At 44.6% G+C, this 15,188-nt stretch overlaps 1 protein-coding gene across 10 annotated transcripts in view; it reads left to right on the top strand.

The window, feature by feature from the left end:
* Window positions 1-15,188, top strand: part of NAV3 (neuron navigator 3) — a 757,820-nt gene that overhangs the window by 88,987 nt on the left and 653,645 nt on the right. For 2 of the 10 annotated variants that reach the window (XM_074941994.1, XM_074941991.1), the window contains exon 3: window positions 4,874-4,983. The exons of the other annotated variants lie outside the window; for them this stretch is intronic. The gene's annotated coding sequence lies outside the window, so the exon portion shown is untranslated. The remainder of the gene's footprint in view (window positions 1-4,873; window positions 4,984-15,188) is intronic. 10 annotated transcript variants of the gene reach the window in all.

The raw sequence follows: 15,188 nt of genomic DNA, 5'->3' as shown, positions 1-15,188 counted from the left end.
TTCCAATTGCAGGGCCAAATTCAGACAGTGCAGGTGCACATGTGTATTTCAGTGCGGAACTTGAAGGCTATGGAGTTGAAGAGGTATAGCTGAGGACAGAATTGGGTTTGTTGAAACATTTTTTTTTTACTGATACTCCTATGTGAGCGAAAAAGAACCTAGCTTGACATTCAGAACCTAGGACCTAGGTTGAGGTTGCAGGGCTAGGGGATAAAAATCTTTTTATATATGGAAACTAAGTAAATTTGATCTGGAAATCATTGAGATGCATCAAAAGAAAAAAGTGTGGACTTCCAAAAAAGACGCTTCTGGAAGTAGAACTACACTCTGGGCTTCAGTGGGCTTTGGATTAGGTTCCTAAACACATCCTTGCTGTCAACAAAGCCATACAGGAATTGGCATGGTAGTGTTAAAAGTAGCAAAATAGTTGCTAATGTATATTGGTATTTTTGCTACAACTGAGAAAATACTATGAATTAAAATGTATACTTTTTTCATATGCTTTAATTAAGTTTTCAAAGGTTTTTTCAATTTCCTGCTTTTATGCTAATACGCTTGTCGTCCTGTTTGTTCATTAAAATAAAGTCTGAGTTAAATTTAACATTTTTATTCAAAGTCTGGGAAAAGAAGTCATTCTGTTTCCTCTCTGTCATTTGTCCCACAGGGCTGTTCAGATATTGTTACAGTTAGGTGCACTTGGGGAAATTAAAAAAAGACCCAAGTTACAGTGCTGAATATGCTATAGGCATGGTGCAGTATCTTCCCTTGTTACACCTAAATTCCATTACTTGGCAAGAGTAAAATCCCTGTAGAGTTAAGCCAAGCAAATTAACTGATATAGAGCATTGGCTGTCTTCTGACACTGTTGGTGAGTGTGTATGGATAGTACATTAGTGTAGTAATATATTGACAAGTAAAACTTTTACATATTTGGGACTACTCAGATGTGCATGCAAGGCAAGGTTCCCGTTGAAATCCATCTGGCCTATGGATAGCATTTATAAATATGACTACTTAATATAATAACGATGCATGTATCAGGGTCCAGGTTGTCCCTCCTAGATTCATACATGAATGAACCCTGTGTATTTAACCCTCCTTCTAAAGGAGGGATGCTGTGGCACCTTACAAGCCTTCCTCAAAACCCTGAGGAAGGTATCCATGGATCTGGAGTCCAAGCAGGGCGCAGAGAGGAGAGGGAGGCAGGGCTGAGGGGAGGTTGGAGGGACATATGTCCCTCCAGTGGACCACATGGAGATTCTCAAGAAAAGACAATAACATCCTGAGGCAATATTATCTTCTCTGGGATGTCATCAGTTCAGTCCATCCCAACCCCAAGGTCCCATGAAATCACCGGAAGCGTGGCTCTGTTGGAGAGCCATGGGGGGGCCAGACTACAAGCTTCACGTGGATGATCCTGGCCTCTCAAAGAGCCCTGATTACTCCTGGGGACCCTCCATGTTTGGGAGTGGCAGGGAATGATTCAGGCTGGGGTAACAAATACGGTTAACATCCATGTACTCATCACACTTCAGTCTAGAAATCTGGTTCACATTCATTCTGAGGGGCTGAAAGGGGAGGGAAGGACAGAAATCCCAAGTTTTACCTTTCAACCTTCTAGAAGAGATCACACACAAAAAAGTCTCCTCTTTCGTGTCTGATTTCAGTAGGTCACAAAAAGCAGGAAATTTATGTGCCTTTTAGAACTAGAATCTGGAAAAAAAATTCATTCATTCCTTGTGGGCCTTGTGATTACAGGAAAAATACAAAACTGAAATTTGATATTTCTGTTATAAGTCACCTAAAGGTCATCGATCTAACAATTTATGAAACATATCGTTTTCTACTGTGATGTCTTCATGTTGGGTATGAGGCCTCCAGTTTGGAGAAACAAGGGGAAAGTGAGCTCCTCTCAGGTCACTTGTTCTATTGAATGGATTTTAGTAAACAAATTTAAGCAAAAACAGACTCCAATGAGAGACTGCTGAATTGGAATTAATTTGCAAACTGGACACCATTACATTAGGCTTAAATAAAGACTGGGAGTGGATGTGTCATTACACAAAGTAAAACTATTTCCCCATGTTTATTCCCCCCCCCCCTCACTGTTCCTCACACGTTCTTGTCAACTGCTGGAAATGGCCCACCTTGATTATCACTACAAAAGGTTGTTTTTTTTTCTCTCCTGCTGGTAATAGCTCACCTTACCTGATCACTCTCATTACAGTGTATATGGTAACACCCATTGTTTCATGTTCTGTGTATATAAAATCTCCCCACTGTATTTTCCACTGTATGCATCCAATGAAGTGAGCTGTAGCTCACGAAAGCTTATGCTCAAATAAATTTTTTAGTCTCTAAGGTGCCACAAGTACTCCTTTTCTTTTTGCGGATACAGACTAACACGGCTGCTACTCTGAAATTTAAGCAAGACATCCAAGTGTTTTAGATGGTATCAGTGTTGACAGCCATCTTTCACCAATAGGTGGAGACTATCCACTAATACTCAATGTGTATGTTCAGCTATGCATACAATTGTGTACAATACATACATCAGCTTAAATGTTGTGCTTTGAAAATAATTAATCAATCATTAAGCCATATCTTCTGAGACATTAGCTGTGTGTATGAAAAAGGATTATATATGGTAATAAAGTTACTTGTTTTGTATGTAAAGCTTAACTATAAATATACAGTAGCCTTTTGGAAAGATGTTGGGATAAAATTTCTGAATTGCAGGGCCAGGGAAAGCAGGATGGGAATAATTGGGGCCAAACTCTACTCTCAGTTACACCCACAAATCCCCCAAACTTTAAAGTAACTAGGATAACTTTTATGGCATTGCATGGGTGTGACTTACAATGAACATGCCTCCTAGTTTTCTCTCTGCAAGTAGCTGTTAGCTGGGTTTATGACTGTGTTTGGTGCATCTTATTAGTAATAGCTGTCAGTTGTGGAATTTCTGGAAGTTATACCAATATTTTTGCTGCTACATCTCTACCCTTGACAAGTAATGGATACTGACATTCTGTGACTCAGGTGACATAGATAAATCTGCACATGGGATTCTCCTGTGTCTTGTGTCTGTGGTAAGAACCTTAAAATCAATGTGTCCTTTCATCGATTGCTGGCAGGTGCATATCTTTGAGTTAAAGTGTGGGAGCCAGGAGTAGTATTGTGCTGATTGAATGCAGCACTTTGCCACAATGAGCAAAAATTCAGATGTGGTTAGGAAGAAATCACAGGAGATTTAGAGGTTGATTTGGGAAGCTTCTGTAACTTGACAGCTAATTGATAACTTGGTACTGTAGCTCTGTTTTTTACTATAATTGGATGCAGGTGGAGAACTTCTTCTCATCTGGAATTAAGAGATAGCAGCACAAAACTTTCCTGAAAGGATAATGGTGATAATTCTGCCCTCTGTTTTTGTCCGTTTGCACCTGTCTTTGACAGCTTGTCTATTTGGCCCTTAATCTACTGTATTTTGGGGGTGTTTTGTGGGTAAAAAATATTTCCCATACATTTCTGCTATGTAAAGGATTTCTGAATTTTTAAAGGTTAGGATAGTGGATGGGTCTGTACAAGTATGTTAAAAAGAAAAATGTCGGCATTATTTCAGAAATAGATGTTTTCAAGTTTTGGTTCTCTCTAGGTAGTTCTGGTAGGGTACCTTTATTGGTCCAAATCACTAGTGTAATTTAGTAGCTAATAAGAATACACAAAAGGATTATGAATAAGGCTCCTTATATAGTTTTTCATTGCAATATGGTGAACTAAAGGAGTGTTCTGTGATACTAGGTGGTGATCCATGCATTTCAAGTGTTTTTTCAGACCTCTCTCTAACCAGATAACCAGGAAATTAGAGAACTTGCTACCGTCTTGGACTCTGGCTCTGAACGAAGAAAACAATGAAGTTATTTGATCAGCTCATAGCTGACTGATCAAATCACTTTATAACCTCTACAATGCATGTTGCTCCAGAGGGAGTAACTATATTTTTTGTGTTAAAGTAGGGAAAAGGGCAGGCGCTCATGTGGAAACTCCTGTTCACTCAGTTTCCTTTACTGTATGCTTTTATGTCATCAAATAAAGTCAGACTCTCCCCACAGTATTAGATAGACAAATACTGCTCTACTTCATCCTCTTTCTTTGTATAGGGCCATTCTGAGTGCAGAGCCTCCATCTTTGGAATTAATTCCTCCTTAAGGTCTGAGAAAGGCAGAGTTTACCTACCTTCAGGATGTGGCACAAGGCACATCTGCTTAATTTGGATGTTAGCCAGTTGATGGGTTTGTTGCTGATTGAGACTGGGGGTTGTTGATTCCTTTCCTTGGCTGAGAGTCTGTCTTCAGTTGATGGAGGCAGGGGCATGGATTGGTCTAATATTGTACCCACCATCATTCAGTATCTGGGCATGAATGCAAAAAATTGAAAATAATATCAATTGCTTTATCAGCAACACGTCTTGGTGGTCCTTCAGAGTGAACATTTGGTGTCTGGCCATGGGGCAGATCCATAAGATGATTGAGAAGTATGATACTCCAGCTGCCTCAAGCTCAATAAGATTTCTAAAAACTTTCCAACTTAATGTTCCGAACTCAACTACTCTTAGAAAGGGGCATTTCCTCCCTGCAAGAGACTGCATATCTTTGTGTACTAAAGAAGCTTATTGGAATGGATAAATCAGAGATTTGACAGAAGATATCTTCTGACTGCTAAATCCATCTCTCCTGGACATTGGAGAGCTGCCCAGTAGATGCAGTGTTTGCTTTGGCTACCCAGTTTTGGGTCGAATATAGTGTGTCCTTTACTATTTTATAAATTGACTTTGAACATGCACCTTTACTTGTCATTTATTTGTACCCACTTTCAGATAGAGGTGGATGACAGAATAGGAACTGTATGAGTGGTGACAGTCCAAGATTCCCCTCTGCATTCTACCCTCAGCGCTGACCTGGAAGGGACATCTGCAGGAAAGACAGGGTAGTATAATTTCCATTCTGTCCTTTTGCTATGGATGCAAATTAATGCTAGTTGCGGTGGTAGTTCTACGTTATATGGACTGTTTTCTAGTGAGAACTGGATGGAGGCTAACAGCAGTCCCTCAAAGGCAGTCGCTACCAGCCTGTGGTAGATTTGAACCTTGAAGTGAAATGCTGCATATTCCATACAAATGAACTTTAAATGACATTTAATACATGTGGAAGAAAACTGCTTTTCTAAGAATAACTTCATTAATCTTTACACTTCATAAAGATCACAATATACATTTTTTTCTTGATTTCTTTCCCCTACATAAACTAATCTTTGCAAAACCAAAATTGCTGTACCTAGTTTTTAAAGGTCAGTGTAACCTTTAGAATGAGTGGGGGAGAAATGAAGCTTGTTTCATTTAAGGCTCTTTGGTGCTTATTAGACATTGGCTCAGCAGGGAGTTCCGGGAGGCACTGTCTGTCTCTGAATTCCCAGTGCGCAGCTTAATAGGGTGCAGTGGGCACTCCACTTTGCAGCCAGCCCACTCTACCTTGGCCCCTGCTTCCTCCCTGTCCCTTCCGGTATGACAGCAGCACTCAGCAGGAACCAGTCCTTGCACTCTTTGGGTACAATACACTCCTTTCTGCTCCCCATCCCAAAGCCTTTTGCACCACTGAAGTCCCATATAGGTCTTTTCGGTGGTGATTAGGCTTCATGCAGGTTCTGTGGTCAAGAGTGACTTTTACCCAGTGAGTGCAAGGACTGTAGTTGTGACAAGTAACTCTTTACACCTTATTAACCCCCTTTTACTCCCCCTTCCCCCACACTCCCATGCAGGAATTGGACACAGTCTAGTTTTTAGAAAGGAACTGGCCTCTCAACTTCCACCTCTACCTAGCACATAGTCAGCCTCGATTATGAGCAAGGCCTGTAGTACTGCACTGCAACATGGACACTCAGGTCCACAAGCACAAAGGAAAAAGTCATGGGATGTTCTGATGTGGGTCTCTCTCAGTCTCTGTAGTTGAAGTCATTCCACTTTGTATTCGATAATTAATTTTTTATTGAGCCAGAGAGGGAATGATTTTTGCGCAGTGGTTTGGGCACTCAGCTGAGAGATCCCTCTCCAGATCCCTTTTCCTCATCAAGCAGAGGGGGGAATTGGACCAGGGGCTGCTACATGATGGATGAGTGTACTAGCCACTGGGCTACATATAATTCTTCCCCTGCCCCTAGCTGTTATTTTGTGAAATTTGGCAGGAATTTGAATATGAACTTTAGCCAACTGACTTAAACAGAGGGTTTCTGCTAAATTGAGGGTATGTCTACTGTGACAAAGCTCTGTCCTTGCCTCCGTGGGTCCCGCATTTCCTGGCGGATTTTGCTAGCCTCAGAGGCTCACTGTGACCCTCCACGTAACCCTTCTCTCTCTAGAGACAAGGGTCACAGTCTACTGAGCCATTTTCATCATAAGCCAGTGAGGGAGGGGAGGAGAAGTTATCCTTCCTTGCACAGTCTCTGTTGTCTCCCAGTCTCAGTGATTAATCAGGGGGCAAAGGTGGCGGGGCGGGGGGGAGCCCGGGCTCACCCTCTACTCCGAGCTCCAGCCCAGGGACCCTAATAGTATCAGCTATGGTAGCTGACCTTTTAGAAACATAACATGTACAATTCCCTGGGCTACTTCCCCCACAGCAGCCCTCACTTCCTCAAACTCCACTTCACCCTTACCTCAGGGTCTCCTTCCTTGTGCCTGATATGGTGTGTACTACTCAGCCTCTCCAACAGCACAACTTCCTCCCACAGCTTCTGACATGCACACCCACCTGACTGACTGGGAGGCTTTTAACTAGTTTCAGCCAGCCCCTGATTGGCTTCAGGTGTCCCAATCAACCTAGCCTTCTTCTTGCCTTCTGGAAAGTTCTTAATTGGCCCCAGGTGTCTTAAATGACCTGGAGCAGCTGCCATTTCACTTATCCTGGTACCAGGGATTTGTTTAGCCTGGAGCTAATATATCTATCTCCCACTACTTTTCCATAGCCATCTGGCCTTGCCCCGTCACATATCCCCCCTTCCCCCCCGCTCAACACCATAGAGTTGGGCATCTTGGGACGCCAGGCAGTATGCTCGTGACAGACCATCAGCATTGCCATGGTGGCATCCAGCCCTGTGCCGTATGCGGAACTGGAATGGTTGGAGGGATAAGAACCACCTAGTGACCCTTGCATTCTTTTCCTTATTTCGCTGCATCCACTGGAGGGGTGCATGGTCCGTCACAAGAGTAAATCGCCGGCCTAAGAGGTAATAACGCACTGTCTCCATAGCCCATTTGACAGCAAGGCATTCTCTCTCGACAACTGCGTATTTCTGTTCTCTTGGGAGAAGCTTTCTGCTTAGGTAGAGGATCGGGTGTTCCTTTTCTCCCACCATTTGCGACAGAACTGCCCCCAACCGCACCTCGGAAGCGTCTGTTTGTAAAATAAATTCCCTGTTAAAGTCCGGGCTATGAGTACGGAGTCATTAGAGAGGGCTGTTTGAAGGTCTGTAAATGCCCCCTCTGCTTCGTCGGTCCACTTTACCATGTCTGGACCTCGGGCCTTCACCGGGTCTGTTAGGGGACTTGCCCTAGTGACGAAGTGGGGAATAAACCATTGGGTAGTAGCCTACCACGCCTATGAACGCACCAACCTGCTTCTTTCGGGTCGGCCGGGGCCAGTTTTGAATTGCCTCTAGCTTATTCGTTTGGGGCTTCGCTATGCCCCTTCCCACAATATATCCCAGGTACCTAGCCTCTGCTAGCCCTATGGCGCATTTAGCGGGATTAGCAGTGAGGCCAGCCTGCCTTAAGGTGCGCAGTACTGCCTTAACTTTCTCCAAGTGGGTTCCCCAGTCTGGCGTATGGATGATGACATCATCTAGGTATGCAGCTGCATAACTAGTATGGGGGCGCAGCAGCTTATCCATGAGGCGCTGGAATGTGGCTGGGGCCCCATGTAGTCCAAAAGGGAGGACGGTGTACTGGAATAGCCCATCCAGGGTGGAGAATGCTGTCTTTTCTTTAGCTTCTTTGGTCAGAGGAATCTGCCAGTACCCTTTTGTCAGATCCAGTGTAGTCAGAAATCGGGCACTACCCAGTCAGTCAACCAGTTCGTCGATGCGTGGTATGGGGTATGCATCAAACTGGGATATTTCATTCAGTTGGCGAAAGTCATTACAGAATCTCATGGTACCATCAGGTTTAGGCACTAGAACAATTGGACTGGACCACTGACTGTAAGATTCTTCAATAACCCCTAATTTCTAACATTTTCTTTACTTCGCCCTTGATTTCTTCTCTTTTGGCTGCTGGGATTCGGTAGGGTCTCAATGTTACCTGGGCTCTGGGGATCATGCGGATGTGGTGATAGGTCTCAGTTGTCCACCCTGGTTTTGTAGAGAACACATCTCGGTTGCGATTAATCATGTCGGCTGCCTCGATCTTTTGGATGATATCCTCGCTTGCTCGTGTAAGTTATCCTCCTGGGGAAGGGTTTCCTGCATGACTAAGCATGCCTCTCGATCATGCCAAAGTTTTAGAAGATTGACATGGTAAATTTGCTCCGATTTCCGGTGGCCTGGCTGCCGCACCTTATAGTTCACCTCTCCCAGGGCTTCGATTATTTCGTAGGGTCCCTGCCACTGGGCCAACAGTTTACTTTCTGCTGTGGGCACCAGTACCATCACCCGATCCCCTGGTTGGAACCATCGAAGCTTCGCTTGGTGGTTATAATGGGTTCGTTGGGTCTCCTGTGCTCTCTCCAAGTGTTCCCGTACAATGGGCATAACTCGGGCTATCCGATCTCTCAACTGCAGTACATGCTCAACTATGTTCCTTCCGGGATTTGGCTCCTCTTCCCAGGCTTCTCTGGCTATATCCAATATGCCCCAAGGGTGGTGCCCATATAGTAGTTCGAATGGAGGGAAACCCGTGGAGGCTTGCGGAACCTCCCGGATGGCGAACATGAGGTAAGGCAGTAGGGTATCCCAATCTTTCCCATCCCGGCTCACCACTTTCCTGATCATGGCCTTGAGGGTCCTATTGAACCTTTCCACAAGGCCATCTGTTTGTGGGTGGCATACAGAGGTCCGTAGGGCTTGTACATGGAGCAATGAACAGAGATCTTTCATCAACTTGGACATGAAAGGTGTCCCTTGATCAGTCAATATCTCCTTGGGTAGTCCAACCCGGGCAAAGATCTGTACTAGCTCCTTAGCTATTGTCTTGGAAGCTGTGTTGCGCAGGGGAACAGCTTCCGGGTACCGGGTTGCATAGTCCAGTACAACAAGCACATGTTGGTGGCCCCGAGCCGTCTTCTCTAGGGGCCCTACCAGATCCATGGCTATCCGTTCGAAAGGAACCTCTATTATTGGAAAAGGTATCAAAGGAGGCTGCAAGTGCGGGCGAGGGCTATGTAACTGTGACACTCTGGACAAGAGGTGCAGTATCGCCGGACATCTTCATGTACTCCTGGCCAGAAGAACCTCTGCAGGATCTGTGCCTGGGTTTTCTCTACCCCTAGGTGTCCTCCAAACAGGTGACTGTGGGCAAGACTCAATATGGCTTTTTGATGTTTTCGTGGCACCAGAAGTTGTTGTATCTCTTGCTCCTGCATTTGCACCACACGGTACAGGAGATCTTTCTTCACTATAAAGTAAGGTCCCGGACCTTCCCATCCATGGGTATCCCATCGATCTCGGCCACCTCTTTCCTGGCGTTATCAGATCTGGGGTCCTCCGCCTGGTCCCGCCCAAAAGTCTCTCTCCCGGGACGAACCTGCCCAAGCTCCCAGGGGCCACCTTCTGCTTCTTCCAATGGCTTGCCGCCGTCATGGCTGGGGGCAGCTTCTGGCTCACCTTCTGTGGTGGAAGTTTCTCTGTTGGCTGCTTGCGTCCATCTGCCTACTAGGGAGGTCTTCTGGCCCTGGGTCATGATCCGGGTTCCCAAGGCCTTCGCGGCCTTCCTCTCTTTTTTTGTCTTCCGGGTCTTTCGGGGGGCTGAGAACAGATCCTGAGAAATCTCAGCGAACATCGGGGGTTGACATTCCCCTGGTGACAAGTCATTGTCCTCAGGGTCCCCACCTCCCTCCAGCCTCTCCCGGGGGAGTAAATTATCAAATCCTGGATAGTGCCTCCCAATGACTACAGGATATGGGAGTTTAGGAACTACGTGCATGGTCACCTCAATGGGGTTTCCCTGAATCTCTATGTCCACTGGGATGGTGGGGTAGTGGCTCACAGCCCCATGCACGCACGTCACTGCTATGCGTTTGCCTTGCCCCATCACATTACACTGCAACAGAAGACCTGCAGCATGGCTGTGGCTGCTCAGATTGGCTGACTCAGGCTCTTTGGGCTTGGGTTGTGGGGTTATAAAATTGCAGTGTAGACATTTGGGCTCAGACTGGAGTGTGGGCTCTGAGACCTCGTGAGGGGGTGAGTCTGTGAGCCTGGACTTCAGCCTGAGCCCAAATGTCTACACTGTTGTTTTTAGTCCCGCAGCCTGAGCCCTGATCGGGGCTCTGAGACTCAGTGCTATGATTTTTTTATTGCAGTATAGACATACCCTTAGTGACAACTTCTTGTTAGGCAGCCCCACAGATTCCTCAGGATTCTGCCAGTCTTAACTTTGCCTTGCAGGTTAACCATCGGTATACTTCTATTCCTAGAATCTCCAGAAGCGTCTCCCTGCAACATCCAGCCTCTGTCACACAAATTAGCAAGTCTGCTGTCCCTAAAGAGACAGAATGCACACCAGCCTGTCGGCACAGCAGAGGATGCACATCTCACTTTACTTAAACAGCACTGAGATGTAAAACAGGAATTAATAAAGAACAGAGATTTAAGTGATATTAAGCAGAGACAATGGAAAAAGAAAATGGTTACAAATAAAACAAAAGCATAATGGTGCTTCCTAGTGACTAAAGTGTAACTCAACAGGCTACAATCCTTGACTAAGATAAGATAAGTTTCTTCCCTAAAGAAACCTTGCAGTATCATTCACCCCCATGGTAAGAGATCCACCATTCAAAGAGACAAAGAGTGTTGTCCTCTTTTTGCAATGCAAATGCAAATGAAGCATCCTTTGTGTTGGTTTCATGATATTTGATTCTCAGCTGAGACCAAGGCGAACAGGTAAGTCAACATTCCTTTGCCTGGGGAAGGCTTGCAATCCACCCTGCTTTGTTACATGCTTTTAAACATGTTTTCAATAGACACATACAACTTTTCAGTTAACATACATCCTGCAACATCCATGATGACTGGCATGCCATTCATTTTCATTTGATACCCTACACAACATTCTTTATAGATAAATACCCTGACAGCAAAGTGTTAGGTTTAGAGAGTTGGTCAGGCTTGATACGAATTGCTGTTACATGGCAGTGAGCCCTTTGCCAGTGGGCAATGAGGGGTTCTAAAGTCACACTTCTGTGGCACTGGGGCTCAGTGTCGGAGAAAAAAGTGCAATTTAGACTGTTTTTTTCTGACAAGGTTAATTCCCAGTTGTTCAGCTTTGGTTTGTTTTTAGAAAAGATCACGTCCCCTGCAGGATACCAAAATTGTACCATATTGTAGAATTCACTGTCTGTTTTTGTACTCTTTCCTATGAAGTAGCTCTATATAATGGAGCCTGAATTACTGTATATTGCCAATTTGCCAGCATTACACTGAGTCAAGATCTGTTGTAAATAGCATTTTTCAGGTAATTTTTGTGAAAGCCTTTGCCCTGGATTTATCATCTTAATTCTTTATTGGATCTTCCTTTATTGGTATCAGAGCAGTTATTTAATTTCTTCAGCAGCAGAACACCAAGGTTTCACAAATTAAGGCAATATTGGATATTGGATCGTTTGCTTTCAAATTACATGGGGATTTTTTCAAAAGCCAGTTGATTGCATTCATATTCTGGCAGTACTGAACAGTTAACATTGAACATATGAATTACATATGAAGCAAAAACAAGCCTGCAGTCCTTTTATGGGAGGTAGATGTTGCTTTTATTAGCAATGCATATATTTTTGACAGACCCACTAATTGTGATTTGTGAGATCAGGAGCAAAGCTGGGTATACTTGTGATTAACGTTGGCATTCAGATTGACCATAAGGGGTATTAGAATCCAACACTCCAAGAGCTGCCTGTGCATATTGTTTATATTTGATGTATGAAGTGCATAGCAAGACGGGGTTACAGCAGTTCTGAAATCATAGCTGTTCCATATTTATGGTTGCACCTGATTAGTTCAGCTTAGCATCCGTCTTTGCATTCAGTTCTGCCTCAGCTCGCTACTCGTTCAGCAAGAGAAGTGCTTGCATTTTCAGGTGTGTGTGCATGTGCTTAAAATGAGAACATTTCAAATGTCAGACCATAGCAGTTTGGAAATGATATTTTATTTAAATTTTTTAAAGCTCAATGAAGAAAGCTGAGCCAATGTGTAAGGGACTGCGGAAGACTCTCTGTTATGGCCTAGCTAGGGGAAAACCGCTTTCTCGCGCCAACGGTCATTGTAGGACACACAGAACCGGCTGTAACCAGCCCTTGGCCGGTTTCAACAACTGCATATGGCCCCTTGCCAGCTAGAGGAAAACCCCTTAGGAAAGTACCTAATTATATATTCATAATATGTTAATGCGTAGTGCTTTTTTACTGCTGCTTGTCCACCCTTCGTCGGACTCCGTCCCAGGCATAGCTCGGTGTGCTGGGTTCCTTGCCTCTGTGACAGCAACGCTTGGAGTCCCCGTTGTGGGTGTGTCACTTACCTTCATTAAAGCCAATAACTCGCTGCTTTGCTGCGTGTGAGCCTCATTCTTTCGGAGCACTCCTGCCAGGCCTAAGGCCTAGCACAAAACACAATGTAAAGCTATGGCTGAAAATTGAAATGCAAAAAAATGTCAGGACATTCAAAGTGATGCTTACCATAACAACCATGATTCTCATACCTTGCTTTGTATACCAGTATGTGCCATTATGTTTTAATGCCTTACTACACGTTTGGCTGATTTACTGTAGAAATGATTGTTTTGAATGTCCTGATCTGGGCATTTAAATGCTCAATTGTAAAGTTAAGGCAGAATGCAGGGGTTTTGATTGAATTCCCTTTTCTCGAATAAAAACAAAAAAAGAGAAAATTCAAGAAATTAAAAATGGGTAAATCGAGACACTCTTGTGAGGAGACACAAAGTACGGAGTTCTTCTATATCCCTGCACTCAAAAGTGAGAGTGGAGAGCCCTTCTTACCCCATTTCAGCAATAAGACCACTGGCGGAGAGGGGAGCAGCAGGAAATCTTTCATCTAGCAGAATTTGCAGTTCCCTGCTCTCTCTCTTTCAGAAGCAAGGAGGAGGTAGAAGGATTGAAGAAAAAGAGAGAGAGAAAACATGGCTATAGCAAATGGGAATGCTGGGAGCTTTTGCAGAGGGAGTGCAATTGTTGGGATAATACCGGGGGTACCCCCACGCTCACTTAAAACCCTGCATATAAGGGTTAAAATAAGAGTATGAGAGATCATGGGTCTCACACTCTCCTTCACAGATTCCCAGGTAATCCTCAGACCACAGTCATCACCCAGAAGCTTGCCAGGACTAGCAGGGAGGGTGGGTTGTTTCATCGTAGGCACCACCATGAAGTGCCGAACTGGAGGAAACATCCGGCCTCTCTGATTGGCTCACATTCACTATATAAGGCAGGAGGAGGCACAGGAAGTTGTCTGAGCAATTAGATGAATCCCTGGATGGCTGCTACATTGGACGCTGCCTTCTCTTGTCCCTGTCTTGTTCCTGATTCCTGCCCTCCTGCCGTGTTCCAGATCCCTGCTTTTATGCCCCACCCCTGGCTTCTGATGCCGGCTTTGACCCTGGCTCAATTTCTGACTCTGACTCTAGTTCTGACCCTTGGCTTTACTCCTGACTCTGTCTCCATTGCTGACCTCTGGTTCCTGACTCCTGTTGTGACCACTAGACCTCACTGCCTAAGTCCCGGTCTATGGCAAAGGGGGAGCTGAAGGAACACAACTCTGCGTCCACTCCCTGACCTGGAGAAAAGGTGCTCTCCCACAGCTTCCCCTCCTACTTAGTTGGTGTAGTGAGAGCTCCCTCTCCTGTTAGAATCAATTTTAGATTCTGCCTGCATAATATCAAGAATGTTCATTAATATTTCAAATACACAGTTCCCTGATGGAGAAGGTAACATTCATTATCCAAATATTTCCTGGCTGAAGAAGGTCCTTTATTTGGGGAACAGAATGACACTGTCACCCTGTAGTGCTCTGTACTTTCTGACACTTCAGTCACCATATCAGAGTTGTCATAAGAGTGCTTGAGTCAGGTAATTCCAGAGCTGGGCCTGACATACAAAGAAGCAGTTTACTGGTTGTGTACACAAAGATGCAGCCACCACAACCAAAGGAAAGTTCATTCTAGACTTATACCAATCACCATGGCGACATGTATTCTCTGCAAGCATCTGGAATTATTCTTTAAAGACTTTAATTAGAAGGAGGGAGCAAACCCCTCTCTCTTTTTAACTTATTCATTAATGATTTTGTCAATCACTATGATCAGAGTTAATTGTTATCCCTAAAAGTATATCCAAAGTGTTAATTTTACACAGGTCTAGTTTGTTGCACTAATCCTGATGTCTTAAGACTCAAAGCCTTTCTCACATTATTCTCACCTGTGTGTGTGCATGTGTGTTGAAGTTGATTTGCAATTGTCTTGCTTCAGAGCCTCAAGAATGGTTTAGCACAGTGCTCTGATTGTGCAAGTGGTTTGCAAAGGAACCAAAAATTGAGAGAGCTGAGTTTGCCAAAAGGTCACAAAACCCTGCACCCTCACACTCCCATCCAGAATACTTTTCTTCTGAAAACTTCTCTATGCACCTGGAGGGTGGGCACTCCTGAGATCTTCACTGGGTATTGGACAGTTGCTCCCTTTATCTGCTGTCTTCAGAGGGAGGCCTGTCCCATTACTTTTAGAAAAGCTTGTCAGGTATTGGCTGAAGGAGTATGGTACAGCCTCTGGCTAACCTGAGCCTAGCTCTTCAGAGGTTCCTGCTCCAACATCCCCTGGGGTTTCCCAAACTACATGCAGGGGATGGGGGGCTCAGTCTGAAGGAAGCACCAGCTCCTTTCCCAGAAAACATTTCCCAGATTTGGGGATCAGCAGGTGTAGCAAGAGGGTC

The sequence above is a fragment of the Natator depressus genome, chromosome 1 (assembly GCF_965152275.1).
Source record: "Natator depressus isolate rNatDep1 chromosome 1, rNatDep2.hap1, whole genome shotgun sequence".
Classification (NCBI taxonomy): Eukaryota; Metazoa; Chordata; order Testudines; family Cheloniidae; genus Natator; species Natator depressus.
This window is presented reverse-complemented; position numbering and strand designations above follow the sequence as displayed.